The sequence below is a fragment of the Amphiura filiformis genome, chromosome 3 (genome assembly GCF_039555335.1).
Source record: "Amphiura filiformis chromosome 3, Afil_fr2py, whole genome shotgun sequence".
Taxonomy (NCBI): domain Eukaryota; kingdom Metazoa; phylum Echinodermata; class Ophiuroidea; order Amphilepidida; family Amphiuridae; genus Amphiura; species Amphiura filiformis.
This window is the reverse complement of record NC_092630.1, coordinates 21009699-21032398: the sequence shown is the minus strand read 5'-3', so window position 1 is coordinate 21032398 and position 22700 is coordinate 21009699. Positions and strand designations below refer to the sequence as shown.

At 34.7% G+C, this 22700-nt stretch overlaps 1 protein-coding gene across 1 annotated transcript in view; it reads right to left on the bottom strand.

Annotated features, from left to right (window-relative positions):
- The window catches only part of LOC140148198 (synapsin-like), a 503295-nt gene that overhangs the window by 43681 nt on the left and 436914 nt on the right, over positions 1–22700 (bottom strand). The window lies entirely within an intron of this gene.

Below are 22700 nucleotides of genomic sequence, written 5' to 3'. Positions count from 1 at the left end.
ACATGCAGCCACAGAGTACCTGCCCACCCATACCTGACAACCAGCAACCCTTAGGGTCCAAAAAGCATGTGCACCCTCGTTTTGCCTCTTGTCATACCCAGAGTTCCATTGTTCCCAAGCAAAGGGAAAGGTACATGCAGCCACTGGTCGTCCACCCATGCCATAGCTGACAACCAGTGACTGCCCTGGCCCAAAGTACTACCTAGTCCCTATCAACAAGCCCCGGCTGGGCAACAAGCCCCGGCCGGGCAACAAGGTGGTCATGCTTGCCTTCTCTTCTTGCCCCTGGCCAAACCCATAAGACATGTGCACCAACCTCTCTCTCTTCACTAATCCTTATGTTACCGTATCATACTACCTGGGTGCCTCCCTTTCTCCCCTTCAGTGGGGCAGTGATGAGCAACACATGGGGAACCTCCAACCAAACCATTCCAAGGATGTTAGGGGGTTCAGTCCTGTGCATAATTTCACAAGAACCAATGACAAATTGTAACTTCTTGAAAGAATAAATGGTACAAAAAAAAATGGTGATCTGTACCAAAAGGCAAGTTTTACATATTGCAGGTTTTGTGGGACATATCACAAATAATTTAAGAATTTTGATTTGAAAAAGAAAATGTGATCAAGTGTACAATGTTGCACAAGTTTTTGTGCACAAGTTTTTGTGCTACAATATAAAAACAAATAGTTCATGGATCCTGGGTTTCTATTTTAGAGGTTAATAACTGCGCATCGGTTATTTGGAGGGCATTGTGAAAAATCTAAACATTTTGCCTTTGGAACCGAGGGATATTCCGAGGTCCAAAGCAAAATGTTTTGATTTTTCACAATGCCCGACATATTACCGATGGAAAGTTATTAACCTCATTCATAACCGTCACCGTCACTTACAAAATAACGCAAAAATTAGCTCAAAAGTTTATAAAAACAGCTGATTTTTACATCTTCCCTTTCACAATCCATGCAAATATGGTAGTACGCAATCCAAATACGGCAGCCAGCGCACGCGCAGTTTGTTCGACGCACAACAACACACAAACGCCGGTCAATTGTGTGCCACATTGGAACAATTACGCATTTTGCGGTCAATTGTGAGATATTAATGACCTCGATTTGCCTTCGCGTTTTCACAAATAACTAAATGTAATTGGATCGCACATATCGCGTTTATTAATGAGGTTATGAATACTTTGTAGGAAGGAATTTTTGGTACAAGCTGACTTCTGGTATAGAAACCCAGGATCCATGTATCATTAAACCCAGGATCCATGTATAATCACAACTTTTGTGTCATTGTCTTGATGACCCCATATCACAAGTACTTGCAATGCCTATCCTTGTTGCTTAATTTAAGTACAAGAGATTTGTGTCAAATCATATTCCTTAAATTGCTGCATGAATTGGGTGAATTATCATGAAGCTGACCATAAATACAGATTTGACAATTTTTTCACCATTAATAATGTTGATCTAATCAGGGATCAAGACTGGTATATGATGATGCTGCTCTATTTGTTACCAGTGACACTAAGGCTATTAGTAGGGTTTTTTTAAAAATAAAAACACTACAAATAGTTCATTTTGGGTGTAACTTTTGACTTATATTTGTCAAAAACAATTGCATTCTGATTGGGCAGAGTGTTGTTATTGAAATGCACTGCAAACAGTTGTGAGATGGGGTATACTGTAAAATGATATTTGTATTGAAGATGTTTGATAAGTATTTTTGTAATTAATTGAAAAAGCCACCTGTACATACTTAAATGGCTTTCTTTTTCCATGTGCAATGTCTATTGTATATTATATGTGGTGGTGTGGTTGGTTGTACATAACAAGATTTAAGTGATTTTTTGTTTGTTTTATTTTTGTATACAGCACAATAGTGAATTTATTATATTTTAATATTGTGTGCAATTATTTAGGGTTGAAAATTCAGAAAAGAATATGAATATAGATGCCCATGTCCATATTTTCAAATAGTATACTTCTAGAATGTAAAAGATGTATTTTATTTGCCCCTTATCATGAATATTCTTTTACATTTTTTATTTAACCTAATAAAAACAATTTTATATTAAGCATAATTCAGTACAAAATTATAAGAGTACAATAAAAGCAATGGAATAGGAGAGGAAAAGGTGCACCAAGAAATTCACGACACAATAAATGGGTGTACAATGCACCATACACTGTGTACAAAAGGCTATAATGCTCAGTACGCTATACATGTATCAACAGTTATGTTACATGAGGGGCAACAAATTAATTAAAACTAGTACATATATAGATAGTTATGAGAAAGGTTGTTAACAAAAATATAGATGGCTTTAAATGTGCAATTTGTGTGTATGCACATTGAAAAAGCTCCCATATTTCAAACTTCCGGCATAAGGTACTTATTAAATACCGTATTGTCTGTAATAAACACCCTGGGGAGTTGCATTTTTCCAAAAGGGGGCATTTATTAGAAGTGAAAACTTAAAAATCAGGTTCAATTTCCCAATGGTGCTCCTGTAAAAAGGAGTGATTTAAATCATTTATGACAATACTAATACTAATACTGATGGCGGCACTCACAGAATCGCGCGGAAAATGACATTTTCGTGGTAAATGCAACAAAATTACACCCGTAAGTCAAGCAAGAATCTGATGAAATTAGTGAAAGTCTACCATAATTAGGCAATGAAATGGATGGAAGTTTCAGTCATAGGTTTTAACTTTTATCCATGCAATATAGCGATCGTCACTGACATGACTGATGCAAATTTTAAGCTTAATCACATAATATGGCATGGAAATGCTAGCATTTTTGTCAAATTTTAATTGAAAAATTAGTGGGGCGTTTATTACAGGGGGATAGTTTATTACAGACAATACGGTAGGTATAATTCATTACAAATTCAAATCTTTTAAACTTGTGCTACCCACTCTCCTACCTATTTCCATTGCACAGTTCAGCAAATTGAATAACAGTATTAAGATTTGATGAAGTACTGAATGTTTTTTATAAATCATATGTGGCAGTGCTATATCAATTTCAAATTTTATAGAATTTAAATTTGCAAATTTTTTATATCTTATTTAACCTTTTTTTGTTACAAATTGTACTCCATAATATGATATTTCAGTCCAAAAAGTTGTCCAATTGTTGTGATTGCTTTACCAAAAGTTTGGAGATGGTTGAAGAGATTTGGAAACATTTATTCTAATTTATTCAAACTATGATTTTGGATGGTTTACACCTATGGGGTTAGCTATAGGCCTAATTATTAAACAAATTATCTCATTATTTTAAACTCAAACTAGAAATGGAACATAATTTTCTACCAGTGAAATAATAGAAATATCAAAACTCCAAAATGTGTCAGAAATCTGACATTTATGCTTTGAAAAACAATGAAACAAGAAATTTAAAAAAATAACAATAAATTAAAAATCTCTTCAAACCATCCACTTCTGTAAAAGTGGAAATTTTCATGTTATTAATTTTTCACGCTTTGTTTCCCTTGTTTTTAAATTTGCGAATCTAAGTTATCTTACAGTGACCTATACACAAATCCGATTCCACGCATTCCTACACCTCAATGGCAGCCATTGAAGTGGGCCATCCCACCTGAAGTGTGAAATGATGCAGGCTTTGTGGGAATTTTAAACTGTGATCTATCACACATGTGACAAAAGGATGCTGAAAGTTTACAATGCAATACAATATAAGATTGATTTGAAGAAGCACACTTTTTCACCCAATTGGGCAGTTACAACACCAGTTTGGTGCAGATGCTCCCCCAGTAATGGCGGAATGACTTGGCTCATCGGATTAGTGTATATACCACAGAGGAGTAAGATAAAACAGAGCGCGTACCACCAGTCAAAGTCCCTGTGTATTGTATGGTACCAATTCTCGCATATTCATGAGGGCCGATTGTTCGATCATGCTGTGTCAAACAATCACGCCAGCACTGCGTGTCTTCGCGTATACGCGATAGAGCGTTGCGTGCTTTCGCGATAGACCATGAAAATATGTGGTAATTGCGTAGCAGTCTCGCCTGTCGCATTTCATGGAACAATCGGCCCTCATTATCGGATGAGGCGGAGACTTTGACTGGTGGTACGCGCTCTGTTTTATCTTACTCCTCTGTGGTATATACGCAAAAGGAATATATTCGCACATTGTTATTTTCATGGTGGCAGCTTGGAATGCGAAAAGCGTGAAAATAAATGTAGCGCGGAAATTTCTACTTTTACAGTATTTCAGTTTAAAATTATTAAGACCAATTCAACAATTACTTTTGTTTTTATATCAGAAGTAAATAATAATGTAGGAATAGATATTTTTGTAGGAACTATAATCATGATAATAAATAAGATGAACACATTATATATAATACAATCATGTGGAATCTACACAGCAATGAATGGGTAATTGTGAGACTACATACTTCTAAAGGCCTATCATTCTTCTAATTGACCAAATCTTTAATTGACACAAGTCAGCCTTAGATTGTATGGCCTCGATCGACATTGATATAGAGTAAAATAAAATGTAAAATAAAAACAAAAATCAAGTCCAAATTTTCATTACGCATTGTTTATAATTGTAATATTTTTTTGAAAAAACATGTGATAAAAATTTGATCTTGGTTTTGTTCTTATTTCAAGTTTTTATTTGATGTGATTATTACTGCACCTACTGCTGATGTATGCCAGTTAGAAGAATGGTCTATAGTACTTATGGCTTCAAGTATGCATTATTGAGATTGGATAAGGGATCAGATAGCAACGTTTGGACTGTATTTTTGTGGGACCTGAGAGCCCACCATACATATCGAATTGCATTTTGAATACAAAGAATGTCCTTCTGATATCAATATTGATTTTTTGGAAATTGGCAATATAATACAATTTTTTATGGCAAATTATTAAAATTTGATATTTTTGACATTTAACAGTCCTCAAAGTAAACTTTATAAACAGAATGATATGTACTGAAAGTGTATGTAGCTGGAATAAAAAGCTGACCATCAATTGAAAAGTTTGACATTTCATATTAAAGATATACATTTTTCCCCCAAAAGACATACATTTATTTGGTGTTTTGGGGGAAAATCTGTATCTTCAATATGAAAGGTCCGTATGATAGATGGCTTTTCATCCTAGCTACATATTCTTTAAGTACATATCATTAGATTTATACAATTGACTTTTTTAGGACTGTTAAATTTAAAAAAATATCAATTTTTAATCATTTGCCATAAAATGTATTATATGCATGGCAAATGGCAAAAATCAAAATTATTTGATATCAAAAGGACATTCCTCGTATTTAAAATGCAATTCAATATACCAGGTCCCACAAAAAATATGTTAAAACGTCGCTATCCAAGCCCTTAATATATATACTTTGTTCAGCTTGTAATTGGTGACAAAAAACAGTTGAACAAAGTATAACTAGATCTGGCAAAGCAGGTTGATGTATGTAGATTTCTCACTTCTATCCATGTCATTGTAGATTGAAGATATTGTCAACTAAGAATATTTAAAGCCATTCCGGGCTATCCCTTTGATTTGAAGTTAGGTATAATAAAGAAAATGATATTTGGGAAATGTAAACATTAGTTTCAAAATCACTTTGTGTACAGAATCTATGTATATTTGCAAGGCTGATCAATTGTACATTGCAATTTGTTATGGTTTGAGTATATTTTTGCTGCTAAGTGATGTTTATAGTGTATATACTAAATCAGTCAAATGTGAAAATATTGCTTGCTAGGAAAACTTACTGAGAGAAATGACATAAATAGTTGGAAATGAAAAAAGAAAAGAAAAGACAAACAAACACTATAATCTGCTTTTCTGTTTTTGTTTACAACTTGAATTGCACAATGTGATTAGGCCTTAAAATTGTTTGATTGGCGTAACATACAAAAAAAATTAGGGTAGGTCGGTCAGCGATTTTTAAATAAAAAAAAAATTACACATATTTTAAGCTGTAAATTGCGTATGATGAAGGCTTTTGAACATTTTTGTCTTTTTTTTAAAATTTATTAAATTTTTTTGTAAAAAAATAAGAAAAAAGTCTAGAGTCGGGCCTATTATTTGGGTCGGTCGGGTTATACCAATCAGAAATCAAACAATTTTTTAGGCCTTATGTGCATGTATTATGCACAAAACCTATAATGTGCTACACACAAACAAAGTTGTATTGCCCTTTCTCGACCGAAAATATTGGGTCTTGTTGTTTTTCTCTCTTCATATTTTGGTGTAACATTAACAAAATGTTATTCCTTTTTGTAATTCATACCACATAAGTCTACGATATTTTCCAAATGAGTCTGATAAACTGTATAAATCATCATTTGCCATCATATTTTGTGGGGCAAAATGTTTAAAAAACAAAAAACAAGAACAAAAATGACCAACCAACCCTCATTTCAGGGTAATACAACTTTTTTAGCCTTAAGGTGGTGCTACACCCTTGATAAATTTGTGACTATTTTTGCATTTTTCTCAAAAACTAATAAAACACTGGTATATTATAGGGGCAATGAATCCAGTTACTACACTGGAATTTCAGTGACTCAAGACAAGTAGTTATTGATTTATTGATCAAATATTGGTTTTCCCTCATTTTTGACTGTAACTCCACAACTGTTGTCTGTGCGGTAATTAAATTTTCAGTGCAGAAGTTGTAGTCCTTGCCCCTATAATATACATATCTTACTTGTCACCAATGCGCTATAATTTTTGAGAAAAATGCAAAAATAGGCACAAAATTGGCCAGAGGTGTAGTACCACCTTAATATGGTATTGAATATAGAATAGCTTGATACATATAGATATTCACACACTATTTTGTGAAGACCATGCAAGCCTAAAACTATTTAAATGTATTCAAACAATATAAATATTAACAGCATGTTATTCATAATGTGAAATGATGGACATCAGATAGCTATTGATGGAAAAGGAGAGGTAACAATTTCTGCAAAATTTTGAAGTAGTTCTTTATTAACAGTCCTAAAAAATGACCATGAGATAATATGAAGAACAATAATTTGTTTGCTACTTTTTTGGCATTTTTGTATCACTGACAAGTGTTGCTTTTCCTGGAGATTAGCATTAACTTACTTTGTACTATACTTTTCTATAGATTTTATGCATTTCTGTATAATAAATTTATTTCCAAACTATTTGTTTGTGCATTTGACTGATTGTTTTGAATATTTTATTGAGTAAAAACCAAAGATTATTCCTAACCAAATCGGAGCACTTTCACCGGGTCAAATGTGGCCTAATAGTACATCTTCTTGTTTGACATCATCTTAGCCTATATAATTGTTGTGAGTGTGGCATTGCAGAATAGGCAAATATTTTGGCCTAATGAACTTATGCATTTTATGAACATTTCCAATTAATTTATTTAATATATCCCAGCAGGGCTGATGAGAGTTGGCCTGGGCCTGTGGTCCAACATATCAAATGTAAGCCCTGGTGTGCTCAAAAAGTGCTTGAAAAAATGATATGACATTTTCAAAATAAATAACAAAACCACCTGATTAAAGCACTTACAACCCTGTTCAAAATCATCAACCCAGCAAACACAAGATTGTTTTCGGAATCATTTCAAATTTGTCAAAACCTTTTTAATGGCCATTGTTTTATAAAGAATATTATTGATCTGTGTGCAAAAATGCAGGGAGAAATTACCATGAAAAATTATGTTTAATACTAGGGTCTATGCCTAACATTGAAGTTTCTACACTAAGCCATGACATGCAGGCCTATTATGCCATTCGCATACCCTTTTCAGGAAAGGAGCCTGAAATTTGGACCTTAAAATAGAGTCCACGATTTTTGATGAAAATCCTACCATCTTACAAATTTCAGAGGGTGGCAATGCATTTGGTGTAAGTGGCTCCCTTGGATATAAAAATCATAAAAAATGCTTTAAAAACATTTTGTGTTACCAAAATGAATTTTTAATGTTGACAAAATGTTACTTTGCAAAATATCTTGACAGGAAACATTTTGTACATTTAAATAACATTAGTTGCAAATGTTTGGTGTCTCAATTTTTGAAAATATTTAAACGTTTTATAGCCATTATAACCCAACATTTTACATATTTCCTAGTAACTTTTTTCAAACTTCTTAATTTTCAAACAAACAAACAAAATCACCAATTCTTTAAATTCATAAGACCATGTAGTGATTTGAAGATCCAGGGTCCTAGGGGGCAAAAATAGCCCTCGTTACAAAATAGAATGGCATTTACCAGGGACTTATCTGCTCACACAGGAAATGAGCTAGTGTCCGCTAGCTCATTAGTACAAAGCTTCTGATTAGCCACTTCAGCAGCCAATCATAGAGAAACATCTAAGATATTACTTACTGTAGTATGTTACAGTTATAAAACACAGAGGGCAGCAAACAATTCTCAACTTTAATGGATCCAGGTGGTGAGCGCCGTGCATTCTCCAAATTCAGTAAATTTCCTTTGTTAATTGCCGTGTAATTGAATGGGATTATTTTGAAATTTTAAAAAGCTTAAAATATCACAAACAATAATAATATTAATACAAGCTAAAACCGTTGGGGCTCGATAATGAACCCCACAAATCTAACCTTCAAATTAATTAAATACAAGTAAAATTAGATTATTACTGGGTGAGAGTTGCTGTGACGGTTTTAAATTCGCCGTGTTGGTTAGGCTCCGATTACTCAGTGTGCAAATTGAACGCCGCGTATCAGTGATCACGGCATCTGCGAAATTCAGTCCCGATTTACTTCCGTGTTCTGATTGTATATGGAAAGTGCCATACGGCTGAGCAGTTTTGCAGTCTCTCTCTACCATGCCACTCGCCGCCTGTGTGGATCAGTGGGTATAACCTTTGAAAGCCGCTTGTTTGCCAAATATACCTATCCAGGTTCATGACTAGACTGTTTACGACTCATTACAAGTGGGAAGTACTTGTTTTGATGTGTCCTGGCAAATGTCATACAGCACTAAAGTGTGATTAGAATTTGGTGTAGTTTTGAACAAAACACATTTCTGTCCTAATTCCAACAAATTTAGCCTCAATGAAATAGGCCCACATAGTAGATGTCTAGATTTCCAGAAATGTCATTGTAATGCAATCTGTGAAAGGGTTTCACATGGTGACATTTTATTTTTTTCAGAAATTATGTCTGAGAAGAGCTAATTTTGTCTTTATATCGAAAAATATGACCTGATCAGGGGCGGATCCAGGAATTTCCAATAGAGGGGGCGCCGAGCCACCACCGCCGCTGCCACGGCTCGACGCCCACACAAAGTCAGGCGCCGCTATGCAAAACATATCAAAACGTTAGGGTACCCTAAGCATTATTACTCATTTTCTTATTTCATTCCATTAACAACCGCGCGTACCGTCCACTGACATCAACAAAAATCAAACATTTTCTCAAAACATTTGTATTACTAAAATCACAACTTTGAAATTATTAGTCATATATCACAGTCGATATACCAAAACAAACATGAGAATGTCCTGCAATTTATGATCGCATCGAAAATAATGTAGATGATATTGTTTACTCGCCAATAATTTTTATTCACCTCCACCTTTGTATTAAAAATGTTTCGCTTTTCTGCCTGAAATCCACGTTTTCAACTTTTCTATGATTTTCACGTATTTTGACCATTGATCTCAAAGCGTTATAATGACATGGAACCATTGTATACCTGGTCGAGGTATCAATTGAAGCTTGGGATGTTTCCAAGCTTATCATCTAAGAAAGAATCTGATTTGTCAAGTATCTCACTCGCCGGATCGCGTACAGCGAAAAATCTAAAAAAAATTGGTACAAGCAAAAACCCCAAATCACCTCTGCTTGAACTAGGTATACTGGTCTTTGCCGCATTCTGTACACAGTCCGTGCAGTGAGCCGGTTCGTATGTTGAGGTTTCACAAAGGTTAAAGATGGTAATCTGAGACTGCATTGAACTACACACAGAGATTGCGTTTGACCTTGTGATCCCTATAAGCAGTGTTGGAAAGAAGTTATAAGTCGCAGTTTGTAATGGGTCTCTCACAGCTAAAACGTTTTGATATGATACACAGAGTCAGGCACCGATCTGCAAAAAATAGAGGGGGCGCGCCCCCCTCTAAATCCGCCCCTGCTGATGAGAATAAAACAAATTATAAGGAAATAGTACAGATGAGGTTTTATTTGTTAAACAAAACTTGAATAATACATTTCATCATGTATAGGGGTTTTTTTCTCTTTTCCACTGAGCACACGCTTCGGTGCCAATGCTTTTATTTTGTTTTGTTTTTATAGACAAAAGAACAATTAAGAAGAATCACAAAAAATCATTAAAAATCACAAAGAATTACAAACGCAGCATTAATAACAGAGTATTACAGTACTACACTTTAAACTTAAAGTTACAAGAGTATTACTTAAAGAATCATGTTATCTGTAGTCTTTAAAAATCAAATAAGATACAGTACATGTACATACGGTACCAAAAGAAAAATTAAAAATCAAATCTCCATTTTTTGAAATGGGCAGAAAGTTTTCCCCTTTTTTTGGCAATAAAATTCTCGGTCTCTCTGTTGTTTTTAATAAAAGCCTTACAACTCAAAAAATTAAGCTTCTTTTTTTGAAATTTGCAAACATAAATATAGTATTTTATACATAAAATAGGGTTTACCTTGATCGCTTCACATATTTTACATTAAATGTAATACTTTGTTTTACATAGCTAAAGTGTTAATGAACTGTTAAGTACAGTAGTATAATGTTGCTAATTCAGTTCGGGGGCACTGCTAATTCAAAGACGTCTCTGATATCAAAGACGGGTCAGTGATTTCACATACGGGGGTCTGTGATATCACATACGTCGTGCTTTTTTTTTACAGTTTGGGGCTAGATGCAGCATATCGGAAAGAAGGTGACTGTATCGGAATATGCTTTCCTATGTTTAGCAAATATCTGCCTGTGCAAACATCATATCTATCTGTGCAAATTCTAACAAATGGTCCCAGAAACACTTAGATTGGCAAAATCGAGCCATATCCAACGTTTTGAAGTAACAAAAAATCCCAAGTCATGGGGGGAGTGAATATTTTGGCAAGGCAAAAAAAGGAGGAAACAATGAATTTTTGGCCAGTCAACGAGGGGGGAGGGGAGCGATTTTTGGCACGCATTGTGGCGGCAACCTTTGAAAAATATATTCAAAAATGACTTTAAAAATGGTAGGCCCCTACGGAAAGCGTTCAGGCCTAACCTCGTGGCCTGACTCTTGCACTGCGTGCATGGGATGAATTCGGAGAAATATGGACACTTGTATTTTATTGATAGGGGTAGGGTTATGTTATGATTAGGTGGCTCAAAATAGATCAACAAAACCAGGCGCGTGCCCACTGCCCAGGGAGTGGGGCTTTGGGGCCTGCAGCCCCGGGTCTTAAAAAAAAATGAGGGAGACAGAGAGAGAAAGAGAGAAGGGAAAGGGAGGGAGAGGAAGGGGAGTGATAGAGCAGTGGCATAGCCAGGCCCGTTTTTTTTTGGGTGCTGATTTTGAAAAAGTGTTTTTTTTTTTCCATCAGGGGACGATTTTGTAAAAAGTGGACCTTCTTCACAAACTTTGGACCTTTTTTGACTAAAAAGCATAAAAAACATATTTTTTTGCTCACTACGGTCGTAAATTAGGATTTTTTTGAGGACTTTTGCCTCACCGCACGGCCCCACTCTGGGGCAGTATAGTGCCCCCTACAAAAATTGAAGGGCGGAAAAGGGAGGGAAAAGAAAAAGGGTCTACTTTTTTCGGTCTGATTTCCCAAAATTGAAAGAAATAACCCGACAACTGAAAACATATATAAAATAACTGCCAATAATACCGGAGCGAAAATGTTACAAAAATCAGGACAAAATATTAGCAAAACTGGGTTGAAAATTTTGTTGTGCCACAGCCACCCAGGCTCATTTCAATATCCGGGATTTTTAGGCAAACGAAAGGGGAAAAGTGGAAAGAAAACAAGGAAGAAAACAAGAAGAAACAAGGAACAGTAGGCCTACGTTCTGAGTCATTGCGCATCATAATTATGTTCATGCTTGAAATTTGTGACGGGAAGTCGCATCCACTGGAAATCCATTCTAAAATACATATTATGCATTATCATGACATGGTTATATGGCCTATAGGCTATGCTTAATCATGATGGTCGGAAAAATAAGTTAATAATAGGGGCCTAATGCAAAATGATGCACCAATTGGCTTTTAGTTTGAGGATAATATTCCCCTCACAAGTCGGGTCCGTTGAAATATGTTATGCCCAAAATAATACGAATAATAAGTGTAAACTTTTACACCAAATGACTTTATTGTGCCTTTCATTACTTTTTGAAAACAATTCTCCAACTTCTGAGGAGCACATCCCCTCAGGCACCCTTCTCCGTCAAAAAAAAAAAAAGGCTAACTTGCATTTATCCATATAGGCCTTATTAAGCAGGTTCATACCCATGCAGAAGTCAGGTCCATGAGGAAATTTGTTAGGAATTATAGGCCTATCTTTCATAGATCTAATGACTATAGACCTATTATAGCACATACCCCTCAAGCAAAACAGAAAAGCCTAAACTTAGGCTGAATTGAAGGAATTATTGAGCACGAGTGTTAAATATAGGCGGAGACTGGGGTAATTGTGGCCCCGGGGTAATTGTGGCCCCTTTCTCTTTATCAGGGTGTCTTTATACTAAGCATTGGTCTAGGTGACTTAACTTTGTATTGTATGAAAGAGTGGTCTTTATGTTACTGTTTGGTGAAAACATATTCAAATAGCATTAACATTGTTATGAGGGGGTCTAATTAAGCGGAGCGACATCATAAATGGCTCTAAAAAGTGGCAAGTCCACTTTTTTATTCATAGGGGTGGTACTTATTGGTTGCATCACTGACTATTTTGTATGTGTTTGACATGAAAGGTAATCATAACAGTTCCCATTGATATAACAATTTTATAAAAAAAATTATTTATTTAATGAGCTAAATTAGCATATTATGTAATACCCGGCTTGGGATAAATGTGGCCCCTGTTCATGTCTTAAGCAAATTACTTGCATCTGATCCCCTAAAAAGCTATTTTGGTCATTAATCTGTTATATGTTAATCAAATGAGCCATTTGGGGTCATTATTGAAACAAAAAAGACATATTTAGTATGTTTTCAAGTCAAAACAAGGAAGTATAATGAACAGTCAGATCCGGCAGCAGTTTCGGCATGCAAAAATTAGCATAATAACAAGTATTTTACAAAATGCCTTAAAATGCCCTTTTCTGGTAAATAAACCAGTCCAATGGCCTAGAATTATCGCAATGACTGTAAAACATGTTATTAATAGTTATCAGGAAGAACTGGATTCACAATACTCTTTAAATTCTTTATTTTGTTCAGGGGCCACAATTACCCGCTTAGTAATTGTGGCCCCTAAAATATGTTAATTATTATGCAAATTGCAATATATTTTCCAATTATATTTATCACATCTTATAGGTACCCATTGCCTCTATCCACTCATGCAGAAATTTTACTTCTCCAGTTCATACTTAAAGAATTACATGGTAAAAATGCAAAAGGGGCCACAATTACCCCAGTTTCCTCTAAGCCTAAAACTAAAATTCATGGCTCAGTTGGAAATCTGTAAAAAATATATGCTCGAAAATAACCAATAAACAGTTTTGATGTGTCCGGAGAATTGAAAGTCTGCAAAATGTAAATCGAGGAGCAAAGTTATTCTGCAGCATATTAAGATAAATTAAAAAAAAGAGCAACATTTTTTTAGCATTCTCCGATTCTCACGTTCACTAGAAAGAGTGTATTCAGCCCGCGATTTAATTAATAAATTGGATAGTAAAATTAGCAGGAGCTAGCAGGCACTTGGGCTAGCTACAACCCTGTGATCATGCTGATTAGGCCTACTCGCAAAATTATTCCCGTTGCGCCAGTTCACGTTCACAATATCGTTTGCGGCTGGGTTTTGAGACTAGGGAGTATGTGATTTATGAGACGTCTTTGAATTATGATACTGTCAGGTGACTCGGCACTGAAGAGTCTTTGATATCAGAGACGTCTTTGAATTAGCAGTGCCCCCGAACTGAATTATACATTGAGTGCACAGAATAACTGCCATCACAAGTCAGGGAATCGAGAAACTGACAATGTGTGAACCACCACTGCCTGACTTTTGTCAGCAAAGAAAATTGTGATTGGCAACAGAGGGCAGTATACAGTTCCAAAACTTTTTCAGTCAGGAGACCTCTAATTGGTCAATATCTTACTAGCATAGATACCACCAAAAGAGGGCTCACTGCAGTTTTATGGCAAGATCAATAAAAAGATGAGGCTGTATCATTGTGTATTGAATTGGTACTGGATCTTGAGATCAAGTGCCCCCTGACAAAAAAATGAAAGAGAATATCGGGAAGGTAAAGGAAAAGAAAAGGAGAAAGGAGCTAGTTTCGTACCCAAATTCATCACGATTATGGGCCAAAATAGTGTGAAATACCAAATTTGTGTGTGCTACATGCACACATTGTCCCAATAAAGCCTTTTTTGCAAGCATGAAGACTTAACATGCACAGTCCCTCCAAAGAAAACTTGGTATATGTATATATTTCATCAATAATAACATCTTTGCCCCTTCCCTCCCCATTAAAACCGGGCCGAGACCATTTTATTTTGCTCCCCCGACCGAGAAAGCTGGCTATGCCCCTGCCTGTAAAATTACAATTATTAGCAATTTTATATTTGTAACATTTGTTGAAAATCTCACATATCCTGGTTCCAATCATTTTAATACAGTTTGTAGTAGCCCAATGTTTACAATGTTGCTCTATATTGAGTGCTTATTTATCTGTCATCAAAAGTCAGGGAATACCATAAGCTGTGTGAACCACTGCCTGACTAGAAAATTGTGATTGGCAACAGAGGGCAGTATACAGTTCCAAAACTTTTTCACTCAGGAGACCTCTAATTGGTCAATATCTAACTAGCATAGATACCACCAAAAGAGGGCTCACTATAATGGTTCCATGGGCATTGCATTGGTGGTACTGAGAAGTGGTTTTACTTGTTGAAATGTGATGGTGATGTTCCAGGTAGTAATTATTATGAGCTGTGCCTACAAAACCCAGAGCAATATAATACAATTTTTTATGACAAATTATTAAAATTTGATATTTTTTTTTGATATTTAACAGTCCTCAAAGTAAACTTTATAAACCTAATGATATGTACTGAAAGTGTATGTAGCTGGAATGAAAAGCTGACCATTAATTGAAAAGTTTGACATTTCATATTGAAGATATACATTTTTCCCAAAAAGACCAACATTTATTTGGTGTTTTAGGGGAAATCTGTATCTTCAATATGAAAAGTGAAAATTTTCATATGATAGATGGCTTTTCATCCTAGCTACATATTCTTGAAGTACATATCATTAGATTTATACAATTTACTTTTAGGACTGTTAATTAAAAAAAATATCAATTTTTAATCATTTGCCATAAAATGTATTATATGGCAAATGTCAACAAAAAAACCCGAACAAATCAAATCAAATCAAAGTCAAAAAATTAAAATTATTTGATATCAGAAGGACATTCCTCGTATTTAAAATGCAATTCAATATGCCCGGTCCCACAAAAAATATGTTAAAACGTCCCTATCCGAGCCCTTAATATACTTTCTGTTCAGCTTGTAATTGGTGACAAAAAAACAGTTGAACAAAGTATAAATAGATCTGGCAAAGCAGGTTGATGTATGTAGATTTCTCACTTCTATCCATATCATTGTAGATTGAAGATATTGTCAACTAAGAATATTTAAAGCCTCCTCATTAAAACCGGGCCGAGACAATTTTTATTTTGCTCCCCCGACCGAGAAAGCTGGCTATGCCCCTGCCTGTAAAATTACAATTATTAGCAATTTTATATTTGTAACATTTCTTGAAAATCTCACATATCCTGGTTCCAATCATTTTAATACATTTTGTAGTAGCCCAATGTTTACAATGTTGCTTTATATTGAGTGCATATTTATCTGTCATCAAAAGTCAGGGATTACCATAAGCTGTGTGTACCACTGCCTGACTAGAAAATTGTGATTGGCAACAGAGGGCAGTATACAGTTCCAAAACTTTTTCACTCAGGAGACCTCTAATTGGTCAATATCTAACTAGCATAGATACCACCAAAAGAGGGCTCACTATAATGGTTCCATGATTGTATCATGGGCATTGCATTGGTGGTACTGAGAAGTGGTTTTACTTGTTGAAATGTGATGGTGATAGTACAGGTAGTAATTATGAGCTGTGCCTACAAATCCAGAACATGTCAGCAAAAGGATAAATACCATCAGGATTGTTCAAATTTTTGTTAGTGCTAATGTGTGAGTGAAGAAAATCAAATTTGCAGTATCAGAATTACATTGACATTAATAGCTAAAAGAACCGGACACATTGCATTGTATTTTCAAAATGTAGGGGGGGTTATTGGGCTTTTACCACTACGCCGAAAATTCAAGTACACCCACATTAAGTATAGAACTTGAATTAATGATTTTCAATACTTCTGGTGAGATGTCACAAGACAATTCTCCGAATAAAATATATTGATATTAATCCGCGATATTATAAGGCCCGCCGATTACGCGCTGATCAAACTATAAACAGCACATGTTTTGAAAATGTTTTCATCAGCTCCTACATAATACTTGAACTTGAAGGTATACAGGGTGTCCCAGAAAAAAATACCGGGCGAATGAATTCGGACGCAAGTCGAGAAATAGACATCAGAATCCAAAAATCTAAACATCGGCGTGTAGCCCATCTTATTCTGCACCATATACGCTAATTTTGCTGGGATCGGTTGACTGATCACAAAGAAAGGAGCGATTACATAATGCATGCGTCAATTCACTTCATTCCAAGTTTGAAAGAAAGATCATTTAACACAATGCGCACTAGTGGTTAACTGTCAATGGGCTTCATATTTTGTTCTGTGAAATCCTTCTTTTTAAACAATCTGTTTCTTGCCAAACATTTAATTAGGTTTTGTTCAAATTTAAAAACCTGCACGATATTGAAAATGAAAGCTTGCATGTAAGATGATGCTCAGTACTTGCAAATATATTTTTCTTTATTGTTGATATAAATGTTGCATAAATAATTATTGCATAAAGAATTCCAGCTGGCTTAAAAAATTTCTCACACACATTAATGTTTTTGGAATATTTCAAAGAAATTGTAATGCAAAGCTTAAATCCTTTAAAACTTCAACATTAATGTTGCATGGTATCAAAAAAATCACACGTAAAGCTGTAAGCACTTGATCATTGTCATTCTTGGCTCAAAATGTTCTTTGGAAAGTTGAAATATAACATAGGCCCTATTTGCACAAAATAAAGAATTAAAGTTGGAAAGCTTCCAATTGCAGAAATCAAAGTTTTCTCGTACAAACTGTTATTCATCATTAGTGAAAGCATGAATAACATAACACTATCGGATTATAAAATAGATAATGTGGACTAAATTGAATGAGATACACAAACTTTAGGAAGCGGTGAGCGAGTATGAAAAAAGCGCCTGTTGATCAAACTTGGAATGAACTGCATTGATGCACGCATTATGTAATCGTTCATATCTTCGCAACCAGTCAACCGAATCAAATACAATTTTCGTATGTGATGCACAACAAAATAAGCTATACGCTACATCTTAAATTTCTTGATTCTGATGTCTATTACTCGACTTATGTTCAATGTTATTCGCTCGGTAATTTTTTCTGGGACACCCTGTATGTTGGTCTGTGATGCCAGGGCTTTGTATGTCCATGGTTAATAAAATAAAAGTGTAAATGATTTAGTTATAACCCCAATAAAAGCAGTGATCCCAGCAAATAACATGACACAAACTTTACAGCAAAAAAATAAAAAATACTTATCCACTGATTGTCAATTATTTTTAAGAACATTTAATTTGCAACAAACTTGATGACAAAAGGCCTCAATGGCAAATGGTTTGTTTAGAAACGTTTAAAACAAAATTTATAGGAACGATATGAGCTTTCTTTATATTATTTTTTGTAGGTAAAAGTTACTATACATTATTACAAAAGTATATCAGCTGGTTGTCATTGTTGAAACTATATACAAAAAACATGAATCATACATATTTTGATGAAGCTAAATACTAAATGCCTTGGGGCTTGGTGTGTGTGTGGGAGGGGGGAGATTCAACATAATATGTATAGCATTTATGGCAAGATGACCACAACTATTTTACTATCATTATCTATTCAAGATATCTAGCATTTCAAACATACTTTCATTATTGTTCATGTTTGAAACATCAACATTTGCTACTACTATCTTGATATAGCGGTGGTCATCTCAAATTCTTTCAAGAAGAAACAACAGAAACAGTATTATGTCAGTATCACTGTAAATAGGTTTGGGGCACATAAACAAAAGAAACAAACTAGAGCGGTTACCGCACCATAGCTGAACCATGGGGTTCCAGCAGTATATTGCAGTATACCACTGTCACAGTTTCTGACTTTTTCTCTTTTTCATGTGACACCATGTATTATGACAATTGCTAGAATAGCTTCCTCTTGTGCTATTAAGATACTTATGCAATAATGTGACAATTGCTAGAATAGCTTTTTCTTGTTCTATTACAACATTTATGACATCAACCCAGTTTCACAATTTTATGTGACGGATGCAATTGTGACAATGATGGCAATGCAGAAATATAACAAGCCCCTGCAGTGGGTAGCAATTGCGGCAATTATGGCAAATTGAATGTTCTTCTATGATTTCAAATCAGTTAAATTGATTGAAATTTGATATCTTAGTTAAAAATATGTTCCATTTAATTAGAGAAATTAATAATAAAATTAAATCTTCTTGGTTATTGTGCAGATTTTAAATTGAACGTTGTGACATATATTTACATCTGTTTACTAGATTACATGCATACATCTTTCTACAAATTTAATTAAAGTGATCAAAAGGAGACAAGTTATACTAATTTTGTGACAAAAATAGCTTGTGGTGTAATAGTGTTATTCATTTCATAGAAGCATGTGACGTAGGCAATGTTTGATGGGAGACCAGCCATGCATGATACAGCAACAAGAAACCACGTAAGTAGTTTGATGATCAAATTTAGCCCTACATAGCCTCTTATTACAACATATACTTCCGAGAACCACCAAACCCCAGTGACCACTCCACCCCAATATTTCTGGGTCCAGCATTTTTAGGGATTGCCATTGTCACAAGGTCCTATCTAGTAGGGCTAGATCAAATTGATTTTCTAGTGACATTGATCTCCATTTTCCAACTCCCTCTCACCCATTAGGCCTATAATATCCTTTGTTTGCTGTCATGCATACACTTACCCCCTTTTTAAATATCTTAGATATAGTGAATGGATTTTGGGTAAACTTTCACTGTGACCGAATGACCCTGCACCCAACATTTTTCACAATTTTACTTAATATAGAATCCTTTTTTCAAAGTGTCTCACCCAATGACCCGACCTTTTTTGGCATCAAATCTCTCACCATAAGATGGGGGGGGGGGGTAATTTGTATTTTAATTTTTGTCAGCAACACAAACAATTATCTGAGGAGCCAAAAGTCCAATTTTAATAATAATTTGTATTTTAATTTTATTCCACAACACAAACAATTATGTAAGGAGCCAAAAGTCCAATTTTAATAATAATTTGTATTTTAATTTTATTCCGCAACACAAACAATTATGTAAGGAGCCAAAAGTCCAATTTTAATAATAATTTGTATTTTAATTTTTTTCCGCAACACAAACAATTATCTGAGGAGCCAAAAGTCCAATTTTAATAATAATTTGTATTTTAATTTTTTTCCGCAACATAAACAATTATCTGAGGAGCCAAAAGTCCAATTTTAATAATAATTTGTATTTTAATTTTTTCCGCAACACAAACAATTATCCGAGGAGCCAAAAGTCCAATTTTAATAATAATTTGTATTTTAATTTTTTTCAGCAACACAAATAATTATCTGAGGAGCTAAAAGTCCAATTTTAATAATAATTTGTATTTTAATTTTTTTCAGCAACACAAATAATTATCTGAGGAGCCAAAAGTCCAATTTTAATAATAATTTGTATTTTAATTTTTGTCCACACCACAAACAATTATCTGAGGAGCCAAAAGTCCAATTTTAATAATAATTTGTATTTTAATTTTTGTCCACAACACAAACAATTATCCGAGGAGCCAAAAGTCCAATTTTAATAATAATTTGTATTTTAATTTTTGTCCACAACACAAACAATTATCTGAGGAGCCAAAAGTCCAATTTTAATAATGGGATTTTCAGTAATATGTATTCATAATCATAACAACAATTTCTGGTAGCTTCTGGTAACATGCATGTACTCAGTAGTACACCCAAACTCATGGTGTGAAGACATTGCTTATTTTAGTCTTAACCTGCTGTCTTGCTTATAAATACTACCACTCTTCAATTTGAACTTGCCATTTACTCGAATTTGAACTTGAGCTCAGCATGTAGTTTTTGCTTGTTTGAATTTGTAGTATATTATATTTTGTTGTTTGTCCCTAAAGAAAAGCAGCTTATTTGCTCAAAATATTTTTTTTCTGTCTTCTGTCGGCTCTGGAATTGGTCATATCTGGTTATCAAACTTCGCTTACTTCTATACAGGATCTGTGTTCTGTATCTACATTTGTTGTATTTATTTTGGTTCAGTTTGTCTGCATGTATGATCATAGTGATTTTCATCACTTGTTCCAGTGCATTTTTGTACACATATTCTTGTTGGACCCATACTTCTGTGGGCATCAGGCCGGGGCCTCAAATTGGCTATCAAACTTTACATACTTCTTAGAACTGGTCCAGTTCCCTCTGATCATGCTGATGGTGACATTCATTATGTGCAGCCCGAGCTTGTTAGCACAGGGGTCGAATTCTTGCGCATTTGCATGGACCCCTTAAATTTTATGATGCACAGAAGCTTGTAAATCCTTTGCAAACTAACAAATAATAATGAAGTGAATAAGACCATAACAATTGGAAATAAATATCAATTTCTAATAATCTTTAATACTTTATTGTTGACATGGGACGCAAGCTTGGGGTATGATGACTTAGTGCCTTGACAAACTCTGCAGGAGTGAGCACACCAAAGCCAACAAGTTGGCATAAACAAATATTTGGAATATACCAGATCTCTGGAGTTGGTTGCTCGCAGCATGAGCAGACCACAGTGAAATTCCTAAGATTGGAATGTAACTTTGCACCAAATTCAAGATGTTTGATAATTTTTTGCTGGACCATAAAGTCCAGCCAACAGAAGTGTATCTTACTTTATGTACTTGTTTACTTACTTACTAATACCGATACTTACTGACTGAATAACTCTTTGGACTTAAATTAACATAATGTGGAAATTCCAAGAAATTGTGATCTCCCAGTGGTGGAAAGGGAAGAAAGTAAGGAATATAATAAAACTATTTTCCCCACCCAGGAGTGACACTCCTCGTAAGACCAGTCACTATTTATTACCTAGCTGGGGTTTACACCCCCAGCTAGGTATTGTAATCGTTCGGGTTCTTCCGCTGGCAACAAACCACTGTAATCTTCCCGTTTTCTTCCGCTGGCAACAAAGTGAAAATGCACATGTTTTTTTTTTTGTTACCCTTTGAGTATGAAACCCTGACTTGATGCTATGTAAGAATTATTTGACTAGTGAAGATATGGTTTGGTCTTTTTGAATCATTGTTTTTCTAAAGGAATGAATGTGTTTGTTAGTTTGTTACTGTAATTTGTTATTTAACCTAAGGCACTTAATTAGTTGAAAAGGTAATTAATGACCTGTTGTTTCTGCAAGCCCAGGGAATGTATGTGTGGGAGGATTGATGGCTAATATGATTTTGGATGCAGTTAGTTGGAATTGAAAGGTTGTTGCAGAAAACTTGGATAATAGTGACAGTAGTTTGTGTAGGAAGCAATAGTTGAAATAATGGCATATGGGCACATGAACAAAGTGAATAACTTTAGGTGATTGCAAAGCCAAAGGTTTTCTTTAAGGTTGAATGTCAATGCAGTGGAAATAAGCAGTAATGGCATATTTATATAGGTTTTTTAATAGAAATGTGATTTTGATATGAACCATGCAGGTGTGTTAAAGGCACTCCTTAACAGTAATTGTAGTATAAATTTATAGGTTTAATATTATGTTTACTATTAAAAGTACTAGTATTAGGCTCTGGCTTATCTTTTGATTTTGATTTTGCACCCGTATTTTACAGACTTTGGTGGTATGTTTGGAAACAGGGGATTAATGAGCCAGGCTTTAAAATGTTTAGCATTTATTTCTGTATGGTTATGTCCGACCTCTTTCTTTGTATTAATGAAAGTGTTCTCTGGCCTCTTTCTTTGTAATGAATGTGTTTTTGGCTTGATTAGTAATTCCAATGTTAGTACCGGTATATGAAACTATCAGATGTGTTTCCTTTGCAGTAGGAACTTTAATTCTTTCAGTGCCATTATCATGGCAGTTAATATCAAACTCTAGCTAGCATTTGTTTACAGGCTCTATGTTTTGCTTAAGTAAATGATTGTTGGGGATTTTCTTGTCT